General features: G+C 35.2%; 1 long non-coding RNA gene across 1 annotated transcript; it reads right to left on the bottom strand.

The window, feature by feature from the left end:
- Positions 1–12,671: 12,671 nt before the first annotated feature.
- On the bottom strand, positions 12,672–17,158 carry LOC115921071. Its single transcript, XR_004062726.1, has 4 exons — positions 16,743–17,158; positions 15,675–15,837; positions 14,682–14,786; positions 12,672–13,055 (listed from the first exon to the last, which is right to left on the bottom strand). It is a non-coding gene; the product is annotated as an uncharacterized LOC115921071 (long non-coding RNA).
- Positions 17,159–17,391: the final 233 nt, after the last annotated feature.

The following is a 17,391-nucleotide window of genomic DNA, read 5'->3' as shown; positions in this document are numbered from 1 at the left end:
TGTACACAACATTTTTGTAATTTTAATTTTCTCCCCATAAATGTTTTCAGACATGTGAAGCATGGCATGAGATATGTTCGTGTGTTAATTACTGCACTCTTCATCAGCAGCCAGGGTGCAATAATTAAGCTTAACAAATAAAACAACCATGTCCCTTATTTAGGCAATTATTATCGGGAAATATTAATACCCATTTAAAGCTATCACCATCTAATTGGAAGAGAATGAGAAGAAAAATCCGTTTCTGAACCAGGCACACAATGCGTGACTGGTCCTGGCTGTACGGATTTTTTTTTTACAAAAAAAAAAAATCCTATTTCAAAATATTTATATCCGAGATATATCCGCGATTAATAACATATTTTGTAAAGAAAAAAGTATTGGTTGGCTTAATCGACAGCATTGCGATTGCATTTACAATAAAACAATATCAAGATTTATGGTGTTTAACAAACTTATCACAAAATACATCAATTTGTTAATACTGTTCCCGCAAATTAAACTTGGGTGGGTACAATTTGAATGACAGTAACTAAGCAATCATATACTGTGTTATATACTTGTTGTATTAATGATTTTAAATGTGTAACTAGGGGAAAATAATAATTTTGGGGGCTTCTAGCTTTTTTGTTTTCCATTGGGTGTTCTTTTATATTATCAATAAACTGAGTAAATGACAAAAAATGATCAAGCTCTTATATCTGCACATAACATTTACAATGTAATCCTAATAGCTTCGTGGTAGCTGTAATAAATAGGAATCACGTCTGCGTCTAATATATCTAGTCCTTTGCTGTAAACATGATCGATCAATGTACCATTCTCTGTCGTGGGTTTAGAAACATATTGTTTGTAACCATTATCACACATTAGTTTGTTTACCTGCGAATTGTGTTTCATTAAATCTTCGTTGAAATCACCCGTCACTATGCATCTGGTACTTATTTTGTGCAATTCATTGAGATAATTGAGTAAGCATTTGCAAAATTGTTTTATGCTGTATGATGGCGGTCGATATATAACTGAAATAACGAAAGAGACGGGATTGGTTATGATAATTGCAATAGATTCTAGGTTGTCGACAGAAATGTTCAATCTACTTGAAACTTTTAGTTTAGTGTATATTGCAACACCCCCATGTGACTGCTCTCTAAGTTGATTGGTAGCACAATATGAAAGATATCTCGGTTGATGGTAGAATTTAAAATCATCTAAAAGTGTATCAATTATGTCATCTTTGTTATTAAGCCATGTCTCTGTCAAACATATCAAATCTGCATTGGAGAATTCAGTATTGCATTTCAAATCGCTATAATGTTGTTTTAACCCTTGAACATTGTGGAGAATTATGGAAATGTTGTGATCACTAACATCAGTAGCTATAGGTGATTGTATGAATGAATGCATATTTTCAAGGCTTTCTTTTATTTCAGGGTTACAGTATATACGATCTTCATGAAAGTCTTGAACAACGAGTCCAGATAATGATGTAACACGACTTAGACCGACATAAGCTTGGCCATATTCAAACATGTTTTTCAATGAGACAACAGCTTTGTCTAATGACATACCTTGTACTTTGTGAATTGTGCATGCATATGCAAGTTTCAGTGGGAATTGTTGCCTAACATATTTTTTAACCGATTCTTGATGCTTTTCAATAGCGTAAATACCAATATAAGATTTGTCAAATTCCACTTTGATACACAATGGATTAGAGTTCGTGCTGTCCATCACTATCTCGACCACATTTCCAAAACATCCATTGGTTAAGCCTTTTTCAACGTCAATGTTCCTCGTCAACATAACCCTTGCATTAACTGCAATCCATAAGTAAGGTGCTAATGAACTTTTCAATTTTGCTAATGGCTTGTCACGTACTTTAGTCCTATCCTTTGACGTATTTTGGGAGTCTTCAGCCAGAATACAAACGATACCTGTGCATTTCTTATGTAATACCTGTTTGTTCCAGTCTTGTACTTGTTTGTTAGTGGAATAGATATGGAGAACATTTTCACAATCTTCGCCTGTTTCACGGGATTGAAGTGTTTCTCTATCTTCATCACACAGTTTATCCTTTTTGGATTTTACACGTAATTTATTTAGAAGGAGTGCAAATTTTGAATCATCTTTTTGCCTCATTATATCGTCGAGCTTCACTTTTTTAAAATTATCTATCCATATTGCACCTTCAAGAGTGTCTTTATATAAGGGCGTACCAAAAACAGGAGGTAGTTGATAAAAGTCGCCAACAGCTATAACAGAGATACCACCAAAAGGCATTTGGTTTCGTGATTGTTTGATTTGTCTTAGGCGACCATGGATATAAGACATTAACTTTTGATGTACCATTGATATCTCGTCTATGATTATAACTTGTATGTGAGCCAGTTTATTTCGAAGGGCACTTATTTTATCTTCACTTAACGGTTGGTAAGGTAATTGTATCTGAAGTGGAATAGAGAGTGCACTGTGTATGGTAGAACCGTTAATGTTGAATGCAGCTACACCAGTTGGGGCAATCTTAAGTATTGGTATATCATCTGGGTTATGCAACATTCGGCCTAGAATTCGTGTTCCTTCATAATAGATGCATTTTACTAAATGACTCTTTCCAGTCCCAGCACCACCAGTAACAAAAATATGAAACGGTTCACTCTTTCCTCCATTTACTTTGTTAAGACACCATTGTCTTATGTTGTAGAAAACTATTTTTTGCTTTTCATTTAAGGTTCTGATCAAAGAATGACCTTCATGTCTAGAAATTTTTGAAGATCGAAGTTCAACACTTTGGTCATCTTTTGTTTTGGTAGATTTTAAATCAGGAATATCACGATCAGCCTCAAAATCTTCAATATCTACATCTTCTTTGGGATATTCAAGTCTTTCCGCTTCAGTTTCAGGACATAAAAGAGCCCAAGCATTTTCTTGTGGTCCAAATTTGCATAAAAACTCTTTTGCTTCGTCAATGGCATCGGCATTCTTTTCAAATTTGTCACGGTTTTTTATCACAATCGAGCTCACTTTTTCCAGTTTTTCCCCAGATATGTTAACATAACCTCTCTGAATAAAATGTTCATAGGTCTCGAATCCTGGAGGTTTTAATTGCTCTTGTGTGCGATACGGCAGGAACAGTTGTAGTAGGCTTAAATTGTAATTTTCAGGCGATATTTTAGGATTGAACCGGGGATATCGTATCACTGCATCATCTGAACGTGTTCTTTTCTGAATGTATCCTAGATTTTGTTTTAATTCAAATACATTTTTATTTCTTTTACAACGTGAAGCGTCCATCTGAGAAGATGTTAAAATTCTGTATTCAGAACAAAAGGAAGCCAGGCACATATTGTCAAATTTGGAACCAGCTGGTCGAGCTTTGTATCTGTCAACCTTGCTTGTCATCCAAATATTCTCCTCGTTATCATCTGTTCGGTTTTGTATTATTTTAAGAGGTAAAGAAATTCGGATAGGGTCAGGTCCAACAGGTATATATTCAACTTTCCTTGAACATTCCTTTAGTCTCAGAGAGCAAACACGATAGACACTTTCCTGTGCTGATACTTCACGGTTATGCATATACGCTTGACCAAGTTTTTTCATGCTTTGCTTTGCATCATTATTTCCTTCTTTTATTTCTGATAGTGTATGACTCAATAGCATTCCCACCTCTCTTTCAGCTTTTGACAAGTAAGACACTACATAAGAAACACAGGCAAATACATTTGAAACATATTGTAAATCCATGTTAGCATTCCAGCATCTAAGTAAGTGTGGATTAAACTGATTTATCCAGACATCTTGTGGTTTTCTTTTGAGGATTATACTTTCTTGGGATGCTAATTCAGCATATGCCTTCTCAAATTGTTCTTGGGTAATACCAAGTTTTCTAAAAAGGTCATTTGTACTCTCATAGTTGGTTTCGTTTGCTAATTCATTTTTTACAGATTCTAACAATTCTTTGGCATTCTTTTGATCGGTTTTCATATCTTTACCTTCACCAACATCGACTGGTTTCGTGATAAACGTTCTTTTGGATATTGGTCTTGGAAAATTAAATCTACACGTCGTTCCCTTCTTTTTGCATGATTTAGAATGTTTCTTACTGTGGCTCTGGACGTGTGAAACAATTTCATGTAGTTCTGGATCTTCCTTTTCTGTAGGCTTCTCGCATGAAATGTACTTATCAATGAACTGTACAACATTTTTATCTTTATCAACTCCTAATATCGGTGCATTTTCAATCCATATCAAAATATGAACATGAGGTGATCCCCTTTGTTGAAATTCAATACGATAGAAGTAATCTATGACGTTACCAATGGGTTTAGATGGTGATAATATAACTTTTTTCAAAAAAGTGTGAAATCGTTTATCAAACATTCTAGCAACAGTAACTGGATTTGATTTTAGAAGATTGCATTTGTCTGCCCAATCTAAATCGTCTATCTTTCTTGCATCGCCCGTTTGTCTGAGTAGAGTATTCATTATTTCAGGCCATCTCAAATCAGCTGAAGAAAATGATCCAAACCAGGTTGGTTTACCAAGTTGTCTAACCATTGCTAGAACATTTTTCTGTGCATTTTGCCAGTATGGGGGTGTGCCACGAATTTGTTTCAAGAATCTGTACCCCTTGTCCGCTTTTAGTATTTCATAAACTTTATCCACATTTTTGAAATCGGATGCAGTGATACAAGAGAAATCATACTTTTTGTTTGAACTTTGTCTTAATGCAATAGAAACCTGTGACAAAACTTGTTGCATTTCATAGATATACTGGGCATAAAAGATGTAATCAGTGTTTTGAGCAAATCTGTTATCCACATGCATCAATCTATTTTGCAAATAACGACCCAAGGTTATGTTTTCACTTCTAACATCATGGAATGTTGGCTGACCCTTTGGAAATAATGACGGAAAGCATTTTGCTTCATTGCTTTCATCTTTCAGTATTGATACAGGACTGTTTCCTTCACAAGGAGCACAACAAAGTATTTCATCAAAACATTGATCTAAAATTTCCTGCCCAATATTTGCTGGTTGTAAACATGTATCTAACTGTATCCCACATAACCGCTCTTCCGAATCATCTTCAACATCGTTTGTGTGCAATGGTTGACCATGTAAACTGTCGATAGGATTGTTTTCTTCAGGGTTTGGATCTTTTGGCAAGATGTGTTCATCAATTGCTGAGTCTTCTATTTCATCATCGTCTTTGTGTATGTCATTATTCTGTGAAAAGGAATTTTCCCAATCGTTATCAATGGTGACATCAAAATACCACTTATTGTTTTCTTTCAAGTACTGTAGTGCATTCAACACTTTAGATTTATTCACATACTTGTATTTGTAATACCTTTTGTATGACAATTTTCTTTTCAATTTAACACGAATCGTTTGGTCTTCGGTCTCTGGTCTAGGCAACATTTCCACTGTTTCATTTGTGTTTGAAGGTACACACACAACTGGACCATGCACTCCGTTTTGAGCACCTTTTGGCAAAGCCATTAATTTCATGAAAGGGATATGCAATCCAATTAAATGCTGTTCTAAATTATTTAACTGTGCAATTTCTTCCGGGATATCATGTAGTTGTAGATTGTTTATACTTGCTTCTGCAGGTAGTTTTCCAGCTCGTAATTTGTTGTGGCAGGTGAAACAAATCCATAAAAATGATCTATCAGATTCTGCTATGTCACATATTAAAGTGCATTGTGAATTACAGACATGCAAATATTTGTCACTGATACATGAAGTGTCCATATATTTGCTTTTAATACATTTCATTACCTGGCTTTTGAAAAGAAGTTTGAAACACACAGAGCACATATATTCTGGTCCACCACAAGTAATTTGTCGAAAGTGCTTTAATACATTATGTAAATCGGTCATTTTCAGTTTATTAACTTCAGCTCTTTTCAAATTACGTTTGAGTACATTTTGCCTGTACTTATCAATTCTCCGATATTTCATTTTTAAGGACATTGACCTTTTTTGTTTGAATTCTGTATTGGTATAGTTGTTTTTCGACACACTCTTCATTAATGTCTTGTGCTGTTGTCTGAAATGAGGATTGGCATATCTCCTTCTCATGATATTTCCCATTGTTGCCTTGTGCTGTTGTCTGAAATGAGGATTGGCATATCTTTTTCTAATGGTTGCCTTGTGCTGTTGTCTGAAATGCGGATTGGTATATCTTTTTCTAATGGTTGCCTTGTGCTGTTGTCTGAAATGCGGATTGGTATATCTCCTTTTCATGACATTTCCCATTGTTGCCTTGTGCTGTTGTCTGAAATGAGGATTGGCATATCTTTTTCTAATGGTTGCATTGTGCTGCTGTCTGAAATGAGGATTGGCATATTTTTTTTGCATTCTATTTTTCATGTTTGCTTTATGTTCACTTTTAAATTGTGGATTTGTGTACCGAATTCTTGATGTTGATTTAACTTTTTCCTTGAACCTTTCATTTGACAAATATTTTTCTTTAACGATTTTGATTTTTCTGGTTTTATACTCTAAGTCAGAGTGGTATTTTTCTTTCATTGCATTAAGATGCCTGTTCCTAAAAGTTTCACCACATATACGAGTTTTATTTTGCTTTCGTTTTCCATTGGTGTCTTTGTTTAGTTCAAAGAAATATCTGTCGTGATACTTTTGGTTTTGTGCAATCTTTGCGCTCAGAATTCGTTGTGTTTTGTAAACTATATCATTCGCATATCTAACCTTCATTGCATTTGATCTCCTTGCTTTGCGAGCTATTGTACTTTGTAAACGTTTTTCCTTCTTCTTGATACTAGTCTCTTTATTTGATGTAGCTCGTTTTTCCCTCATGATCTCTCTGCTCTGTTTGTTCCTTTGACCATAACCCTTTTTTTTCTTTCGTTTCTTTTTTGTTCCTTCAGGATTCATGTTAATCTCCCTTTTTTGCTTATTCTTGTATATTTTGTGAGGAATATTAGACTGAGATGATTTTACTGACAAAACAACATCGTAATGTATTCTTTGCGTATGTCTCAAATAAATACCTTTGTCAGAGGTAACCTTTCCAAATTGTACATCCTTGCCCGAAAATATACTCCATTTAAAGTTTTGCTCATCATATATGTATATATCAGTTTCCATTAAATTCGCCAAAACCATAATCTCCATTTCGGTAGCCCAGGTACCATTGTGAAATACTTTGCTCTTTGTCACGTAATCTGAAACGTTGGCAAAACCATCTCTCAAACGATTCTCAAATTTGTTCTTGTGTTTTAAAAGATGGACAACAATAGCTTTTCTCACAAGTAAGTGATTATTTTCGTTTCCTGATAAATAAAATGAAATAGCACGAAAGAAGCAATTTCCATCACCCATTATATGTTTGATTGTACATGGATGTTCTATAGGTGTGCATGTTTCAGCTCCATTGTTAGAAGTTGGTGTAATATCGTGAATGTTTAACTTTGTGCATGATTCGTTCTTTTTCATTTCATTCAGTGGTGCAAAGTACAAGGCCGTTTGCTGTATTTCTTCTAATATTATCAAATCATCAGAGTCTTTATCAAATTTCCCTGTACTAATTCTTATTACATCCTTTTCTTTTCTAGCACTGCCTCTTGTGGTGACCTTTGGTTCATTCAATTTTGAATCAGTCATATCCCGATTGGATTCTGCTTGGTAATCATGATTTCTAGAATTGTTCCTTTGTGACGTTCGTCTGAGTTTTTTGCGGTCAGAACTAAGTTGAGCTCCATTTTCAAGTTCAGTCCATTTTCGTTTTCCATTCGATTTCTTGGAAACGCTTTCAATTGATTTGGCTTTTGCATCTTTTTTCAAACTGGTTGTCCTTCTTTTTGTTTGTTCATCTTCCATTTTAGAGAGTTTTAAGTTTTCATCTACAGAGCTGTCTATTGTCACAGTCACTTCCGTTCTATTGGCAAAACAATGGTCTCCAAATTCCGTTTCTTGTAATTTTCTCAATTCAACCCTTGCATTCTTTAATGACAATAGTTGGCCATTGTAGTCATGTACATCGGAAAGTTTAGTTTTACTCGTTTTGTGCAAATCATCAGTCGTTTCTTGAGTAAGCTCAATAATGTGTTCCTTTTTTGGATTTCTATTATGTTTTAGATTTGGTGCTTTATATTGCTGTTTCTTTTCATCAGAATGTGTTGGGCATTGAGACGTTGTGCTATATTGCGTAGTTGAGGACATATTCTGACAAGTAGGGATGCCTTGTAATATAGGAAAACCGGTTAATGTCTCATTCTTACCGGATATTGCTTGTACTGATACTCCAGTTACTTCAAAATAATGGTTCATATGACAACTCAATGTCTTTGCTAATGTCATACAATGTTTGTAAACCCCTTGCCAGCTTGGTGTATGAAGTAAGATGCTGTACCCATTTTGACTTAAAAAGCCTCGATTGCTTCTTGAATGCGAATCAAATATAAAATACCCCTCATGTCCTGTTATAACTACAAATGTGTTGTTGGCGAAAGTCACAAAATGGGCATCACGAGTCTTACACAGTTGTTGTTCGAATGCCTGTTCTAATGTCAAAAAACCAAGTTCTTTATTATGCGATTCAACTTCCAATAGCTGTCCTAGAATTGTTTCGTGGTATACAATCGTAAAATAGTCATTCCAATCATCATATCCATCCAATTCCGTAGGTAATTGATTCATGGCTAAGTAATCCGTTGTGACTGAAGTGCTTTTCCTTATATTGGTATACAAATTATCACCTATTGTCAAGATTCGATCTAGATCACAACTTTTCCATTGGTTGGCTTTCTTAGACTTGCTGTTTAACACTGCAATTAAAGAATTACAAACACATTGTTTTCCGCTTGAATTGCCAAATCTTGGATGGCCCTGATTGAACGTTCCCTGAGCAATAATCGTTTTTTGTAAATTTACCTTCGTACCCGTTTTGTTATGTTCGTTTGACTGGGTTTTATCCGTAGGACTGGCATTCTCATAGGATATAGGATTGAAGTGGTATTCTGTGCGTATTTTTTTCTGAAACTGGGATGGGTCATTTGTTGTCCGACTTTCATGACACTTTTGCTTATAGGCTTTGTCCACCTTGTTTGTTTTACTCGTTTGTTTCATGCCTTTTCTTTCAGAAGTCTCACAAACATTCGATGTCTTTTGTCTAATTAACATAGATACTTTTGGAGCAACAGACGATCCAATTTTCTTTTCACTTTCATCGGTCACTGAAACTACATGGATGCTTTTTTGGGGACCCTCAACTGTTTGCAAACCATTGATGGGAATGTTTATATTATCACTATCATTTTTTGATGCCATTTTGGATAATTCTTTAGGACATAGTGGTGTGCTTGTAGTGTATTTCTCTTGATATTGTGGAGCATCAGATGCAAGTGTGTTCTCCTTTTCAGTTCCATTGTGCTGTTCGTTGGGATTATCGCAGTGAAATGATTGTACTGACAAAACAACATCGTAATGTATACGTTGTGTATTTCTCAAGTAAATTCCTTTGTCAGAGGTAACCATTCCAAGTTGTACATCCTTGCCCGAAAATATACTCCATTTAGTGTTCTGCTCGTCATATATGTATATATCAGTTTCAATCAAATTTGCCAAAACCATAATCTCCATTTCGGTAGCCCAGGTACCCCTTTGAAATACTTTGCTCTTTGTCACGTAATCTGAAACGTTAGCAAAACCATCTCTCAAACGTGTCTCAAATCTGTTCTTGTTTTTCAAAAGATGAACAACAATAGCTTTTCTCACAAGTAAGTGGTTGTTCTCGTTTCCTGATACACAAAATGATATGGCACGAAAGAAGCAATTTCCATCACCCGTTATATGTTTGATTGTACATGGATGTTCAATAGGTTGACATGTTTGACCTTCATTATCAGAATTGGGTGTGATCTGTTGAATGTTTAACTTTGTGCAATAATCTTTCTTCTTCATTTCATTCACAGGTGAAAAGTGCAAGACAGACTTTTGTATTTCTCCTAGTATTATCAAATCATCAGGGTCTTCATCACATATGCTTGTAGGCATGCTTGTTTCACTCTTTCCTTTTCCCTCTTCCTGTTGCAAGTGGTTTGACTTATCATCTGCAAATACATGTTCTTCATCGATACTTTCTGTGGGGATTTTAATCTTTGTAGAATCACCGATAGGGGGGTTTTCATGTGTATTTGATGTCACTGTGGATAATTGTTTGGGACATTGTGGTGCGATGTTGGCTATGCCTTCCTCTTCAATTAGATTACTTGTAGATGCAAGTGTGTTCCTTTGTACAGTTTCACTGTCGTCATCTTTGCTTGTGTCTTTCGGAAATTGCGATACATTGTTCTGTTGAGGGTCATGTACTTTCACTTGGATAAGTCTGTATGCTACACTATTTGGGAGATTCGTTATATGTGCCAATTGTAAACAAAATGCGTAAGCACCTGTCCATGTGTTCGTGTGCATCAACATGTGTCGTCCACCTATTTCTTTTTGTGCATGTGTGTCAAAGATATAATATCCAGTGGTATGAGGCATTATAACAAAGGTATGTTCGTTGAATTCGACAAGGCATCCATCTGACTTTTGTTGTGTATCTAGTGCATCTTGTAGGGCATTGATCAGCGGAACTTTACCAGAGGGTACATTCGTTTCAGTGTGTTCTTGTATTAGAGGGCCGGTGTGGGATTCACAAATTTCTAACTCAAAACATTTGTCAAAGGCATGAATTATCTTTCCACTAGGATTGTTGGCCGATTCACGTGGATCACCCGGTATATCGGCGTCTTTAGCACATGTCACGATAGTATCAAGATTTGAAGAGGTCCATTTGCTCATGTCGTTGTTCTTAGAAAAAAGTGTAGCCATCACACCAATTTGATAACTATGGTCGGAAGATATTTGACTTTCTTGTTCATTGTCTTTCACAGGAGTGCTCAAACTTTTTACAAAAACTCTATTACTATTGTTATCTTTGTTTTCTTTGGTGGACTGTTTTCCTGTTTTGTCGTTGGCAAGGTCGTTCTCATTGATGGTGATGTTCTTTTCTGTTGAGTCGTTGGCAAGGTCTTTATTATTTCCATTTTGAGATTGCTTCAAATGTGATTTTTGTTTTCTTCTTGCTGATCTTGAGTACAAGTATGCCATTGCTTTCCCAATGTACGTGACACCTTTCTCTCGACCTTTGCCTTTGTCCATGCTAGAATATGGGTCATTATTCGCATTCGTTGCTTTACGGGACACACCTCTTTCATTAAGCGGCTTAGTTCTCCTTGTCTTTACCGTTCTCCAAATTTCGGCACTATCATCAGCAGTTACATCAGTTCGATCATAATTGGTGCTCTTCCTAAATGTATTTCTTGTGAATGTCGTTTTAATGTCACTTGTACACGATTGGCAATCATTATCTTCGATTATGTTACTATTCTTACATTCATCAGATTTCCTTTTCTTTGTGGTTGATTGGTTTGCCGAAAGTAGTCTTTTCTTGCCCCGAGGAATATGCTTTTTCCCGCTTGATGAAGATTTGTTTCTCTTGTCTTGTGCACGAGTTATAGGACTTGGCTGTGCTGCGTGGTCATTATCATTATTGTCTTTCGTTAGATGTTCGTACATGTTTACGTCAATAGGGATACCAAATTGGTCATATAAGCGCTTAGACAAATTGTTGTTACCACAATAGCAACATATCCATACTACTTGAGCATTAGTCAACTCTTCTGCAGAAGGTAATCCCATACATGGCACATGGTAATGGTTCAAGCATGTTTCACAGGTTGTTTTGTTCTCATTCTCTTGAATATCTAGGCCACAGACGCAACAATCCCCATTGCCTTTCATGATGTACGTGTTACTATCCGATCCAAGTGATGTGTCCCTTTCCAACATGGTTAGCCGTACAAATTGATACGATTTCGCTCAGAACTTCATGTATATAATTTAGACGGAAAAAAAATGCAATCTGTTGGCTTATATCTATACGATATATAGTTCTTCAATATATAATGCGTTTTCTTTTTGTTTTAATGATTATAACATAGGCTTACACACATACGTACATATACTTTGAACTTTAGTAATCAGGTTTATCTCACCGTCACTCTTTTTTATATGTACTTAGCACACTTTGCTTATTTTGATCTTCACGTTCTCACAAAACCCTTCGTTTTACTCGATTATAAACAAATTTTACGTCACTCTTGGTTTTACGTTCTTGAAATTTCTTTCTAATCACACTGTGCCTCTTTTATCAAACAACTCTGCTAAATTATTTGCGTTCCTGTAAGTTACACAAAGACTATCTTGCCGTTATTCAATGAATCAGACTCACTCCTTTATTTAGTCTCTCTTACAATCTCGAATATACCACTATGCTCAATTATCTGCTCCTTGACAGTCAGTTTCGCTTTTCCTATAGTCTCTTATGCAATCTCCCGTTTTCTTTGTGCAATATTTTTATTGTCTTTAACGTTCTATATATATATATATACACACACAACCTTGTCACCAATCTTTGAAAATTCCACCAGTTTATAATTCAAAGCAACTCACCACAGCCCAAAGTTGTTTTTTTAATATCAGAAAATTCACTCTTTATCATTAATTTATTTACATTAAGCTTAACAACTCGTATACCAAAATATCATTCACTTTTACACCAAGAATTAAAGAAATTCACACGTTTACACTTTTTAAGGAATTGTAATCAGTTATTTAATATTCGTTCCAAGTCTTTTCCAATTCGTTCAAGTCTTTTCCAATTCGTTCCAAGTCTTTTCCAATTCGTTTCAAGTCTTTTCCAATTCGTTTCAAATCTTATTTCAAGCGTTATTGGGATGAATCGTTCATGAAAAAATGAGGTGAAATGGATGAAATGAGCTCACAGCTGTGATAAATTCTTATGAAAAATGAACATGTAATGATTTTTTTGCTTATGGGAAATGTCTTCTTAGAGGGGAGGTGAAATGAGTGGAAGTGAAAAATATTTCAGTCCAACAAGACGTCTGAAAATGAAAGGAGTGTATAGAAGTCTTTTATACAAAGAACGCAAAACATATACCGTACTGAAAATCGAGGACCTGCAGACAGAGAAAAGAAAAGAAAAGAAAAAGATATGCATGAGACATAAACAAGGAGATGGAATGCTTTTTAAACCATCAGTATTGTTTGGATATATATCAATTTATGTTAATATTTTTTTTGATATTGAATATAAAAAAGGCCATTCAATTATGATTCATTCACATAATGTACTATAAGATGGTTAGAAAATCCCTGCAATTTGATTGGTCAATTACCGTGTAATTATTTTACTGGATGCACGCAATATCAACACGATATATGCAATATTGAAATCGATCACACTGATATCCCGAACAAAATGGCGAAATCGCGGCGGCGATTTGATTTTCCAACTTCTATAAGAAGAAGAATTATCTAAATTGTTGGATGATTCAGATGTGACTAGCATGCAAATTTCAATTAAGTATGGATTCTCAAAGTTGGAAAAGTTTGCACAAATCAAAAACGTCAATTTAGGAGACATTTTTACGCCAGAATTGGACAAACTGTTATAGTTCTAAACTAAGTTCTATGCTTCTGTACATAGACCGACGGTGAGTTGTAAACCTAGACTTTAGTACCTTCGCTGTGGCATACAACGCCACTTTTTGGATCACTGTACCCTAGATATCTGTAACAAATTTCAATTTCTCGAGGCTGTGTTGGTGAAACTGAAGCGAGAGGGGCCAGGAAGCACCACACATAAAGCCTCAATTTCTGTACTTGATATGGACAAGATCCAGACCTCTTCTAATTTAGATTGCACCACCCCTACACTCAAAAAAGCTTGCAAAATAAGTTTTTATTGATTTAAAGACTTTCTTTTGTTTCATGTAAAGGTCAGTTAGGCCTGACTTTATTTTGTTAAGGTTTAGGCTGAAGTCATTCTCCATTTGTTTAAATCCATTGCACTAAGTAACAACAAACAAATTATGCAAATTTAAAAATCATGCGTTATAATTACCAGACGCATGATTTTGCCATGCATCCAATAAATCTGTAAAATAACAAGTTTTTGTATTTTTGACAATTTCGGGGGCCCCATCTTATAAAACAGATGATGCACAGGTTTAATTTGTGGGTCGGTGCAATGGTGTGCACGCGCTACCTTTGAATTTGGTCTAAAACCATTCAAAGGTACCTTGTGCACACAATCCCTACCGACGCACTCAAACCTGTGCATCATTTGTATAATGACCAAGGACTACTTGTGTATTAATTACAATTTTCTCAAAACTTGCTATCAAACTCTATAGAAAACATATTGAAAGGCTTTACGCAATCTTGAAATCGATATGTGTATTACAAGATAGCTTTGGTGTTGAGCCCTCCTTGTCACCCATAGAATTGAGGATGCAACAAAATCTCTCCAACCTAAAAAAAAGGTAATCTTTTTTTTCCCTCTGCTATGATTTACATCATCTTCTAATCTGACAACATAACCTATGATTAATATCAAAATATAAAGGGTGACATTTACACCTACAGTGTACATGTAATTTCCATATAATTATAAACATTATTTTGGGTGTGTGATTTTGTACATCTGCAGAACTGTATGTATTTTTATTATTTTTTTAAAATAAAGAAATGATTTACAATCCAAAATATATGCATTTCATATTACTATGGTATTACTTTACTTTTTTTTTTTTACACCTGGAAGATTCTGGTTGAAAGCTGTCTGGTTTGATGACAAGTGTGATGGGAACTTCCAACCGTCAATCAACTGTTGATATGTACAGTATCTGTAATACAAAATATAAATATATAATAAAATTTAAATCATTAACATTCATATTATTTTGCATGAGTGAATATTTTATGAAGTGAACAATTTTTGTTTCGGACACAAGTTTTCAAGGTATGTACAACTGGTATGAATTGAATGATCCCAACACAAAATTGTGGAAAGTTATTGTTGACTACTTGTGTATAAATTGAAATTTTCTCAAAACTTGCTATCAAACTCTATAGATAACATATTAGAAGGCTATACACAATCTTAAAATTGATATGTGTTTTACAAAATAGCTTTGGTGTTGAGCTCCCCTATCACATACAATTGAAGATGCAACAAAACATATCCAACCTTCAAAATGATATCTTCTTTTCTTAAGTACACACACATGAAGTATATCTATGGGATTGTGCTTTCATGAAGGAGGTACAAAATCATGTCAAAGTTTTATCTGATCATTTTAATTTAATGAGAGTTAATGTAGGGCCTAATTTTTTTATCCTAGCGGAAACTTTATCAGAGGCTAACTGACGAGGAAACATAAAAAACATAATACTATATACTAAACATAATACAAACATATGCATACAGCTAAGGAAGGGGGTGTAAACATAGAGCAATAAAGAGGTTGTGACTCCCAATCAAACTTGGCTGGGAATGGAGAGGAAACACACACAGAATATATATATATATAAGTTATATATCATGGGACAAGGGAGAGGGTAAAGGAAAATGTAAATAAGAATAGGGGATGCCTAATGAAAACAGTGATACAAACCTTGAATGGGAAGGCATTTGGGTGGGAAAAGAGAGGAAAGCATAAGAACAAAGGGATCAGAGAGATATAGTAAGGGAGGCCAAATTGAAAGGGGGAGGTAAACAAAGGGATGCTTACGTGAATGATGGAGACAGTCAAAAGTGTGGAGAATGTGGTGATTACCACGGAGGATGGTACTGAGGTGAGGTAAGATGGGATGAAAGTGGTGGTCACGAGACTCCCAACAGGTAATCTGTCAATGGTGGTCTGGTTTGGAGTCTTCCGTTTCACGACCTTGAATCTGAGGAGAGAGCAAACTTTGTTAATGGCATGTGTAGCTGTCCAATTTTAATTTAAAGTAGAACCAAATTTTGCAATTAAAAAAAACAAACTAGATAGATCTCTGACTGCATATGGCATAACATGCACTAAGTTTATTTGTCAACTCAATTTTGATAGTAATCTGCCTATCAGATCTGATATCACAAATATGAGCTATTTATGCATATATTGTACATACAAGGTCATTATTTAAAAAATCATCTATAAACAATAAATTATTATACATCTTATGAAAGAGTATTTTAACCTGAATCATTTAATATCATTTTGTGTGGTATGTGTTCACGCTTGGATGAACAGGAGGCATTGTTTGCGAGAGTGCAGAAATCGACTTGTGCCAAAGTTGCTTATGTGATGTTTGAATAAAAAATTTGGGATTTGGGTATTAATTCAGTCTTTGAGGATTCAAATAACATCTCTTACAAAATTAGTCATGCCACACATATCAAATATCAAAAAATAAAATATAAACAAACATTCGTGAGCGCATGTGTGTGTGTGTGACTTTGCTTCTGCAAAAGGCATATGCAATGTTCATTTTGATACATTCAATTCATTCTTTTACTCTGCTAATCCCAACATAATACATACTGTAGGCATCACTTGGGCGCAAGTCGATTTTTGCACACTCGCAAACAATGCCTCCTGTTCATCCAAGCGTAAACACACATACCACACAAAAATTATACCAAATTATTTTGGATAAAACACTCTTTCATAATATGTAAAATAATTTACTGTTCAAAGATGATTTTTAAAATAATTAGCAATTTTCTAGGTGTAAATCTTTTGTTGACTTACATGTACATGGTAGTAAACAAAACCAAATTGAGGGGGGAGGGGGGTAAACAAAGGGATGCTTACGTGAATGATGAAGACAGTCAAACGTGTGGAGAATGTGGTGATTACCACGGAGGATGGTACTGAGGTGAAGTAAAATGGGATGAAAGTGGTGGTCACGAGACTCCCAACAGGTAATCTGTCAATGGTGGTCTGGTTTGGAGTCTTCCGTTTCACGACCTTGAATCTGAGGAGAGAACAAACTTTGTTAATGGCCTGTGTAGCTGTCCAAATTTCAATTTAAAGTAAAAACAAATTTTGCATTTTAAAAAAACGTCTCATCCAATATTTCTCCCTGCTGCAACCAGGAAACTGTAATGAATGGAGAGGGTCTCGAAAGAATATTCTGAGGGAAAAATATACAAGATTAACCTGGCTTAACAAAAAGAAATTTAACCCTCTCCAGCCATCATTTTCATCAACAGCTGTCCATATCAATGCACAGTACCTCTCTGGCATTCCAAATATTACAAAATGTTACACAACGCCATCTGCTTCCCTAAGTTCTTTATTCACTCTTTTGCAAAAATATGCAAGCATCGAGCTTTGAAGCCATGCATGGCACCAAAAAATTAAGTCATGTTCAGTGAAGATGTATTTACATTTTCCCTGACGTCCGCACCCCGGTGACTTAAGCTCACGCACGCCAGCTATTCTCCACTCCTGACGATAG

Source organism: Strongylocentrotus purpuratus, unplaced genomic scaffold, assembly GCF_000002235.5.
Source record: "Strongylocentrotus purpuratus isolate Spur 01 unplaced genomic scaffold, Spur_5.0 spur5_scaffold_1, whole genome shotgun sequence".
Lineage (NCBI taxonomy): Eukaryota > Metazoa > Echinodermata > Echinoidea > Camarodonta > Strongylocentrotidae > Strongylocentrotus > Strongylocentrotus purpuratus.
The sequence above is the reverse complement of the archived record's forward strand: the minus strand, read 5'-3'. Positions and strand labels throughout refer to the sequence as shown.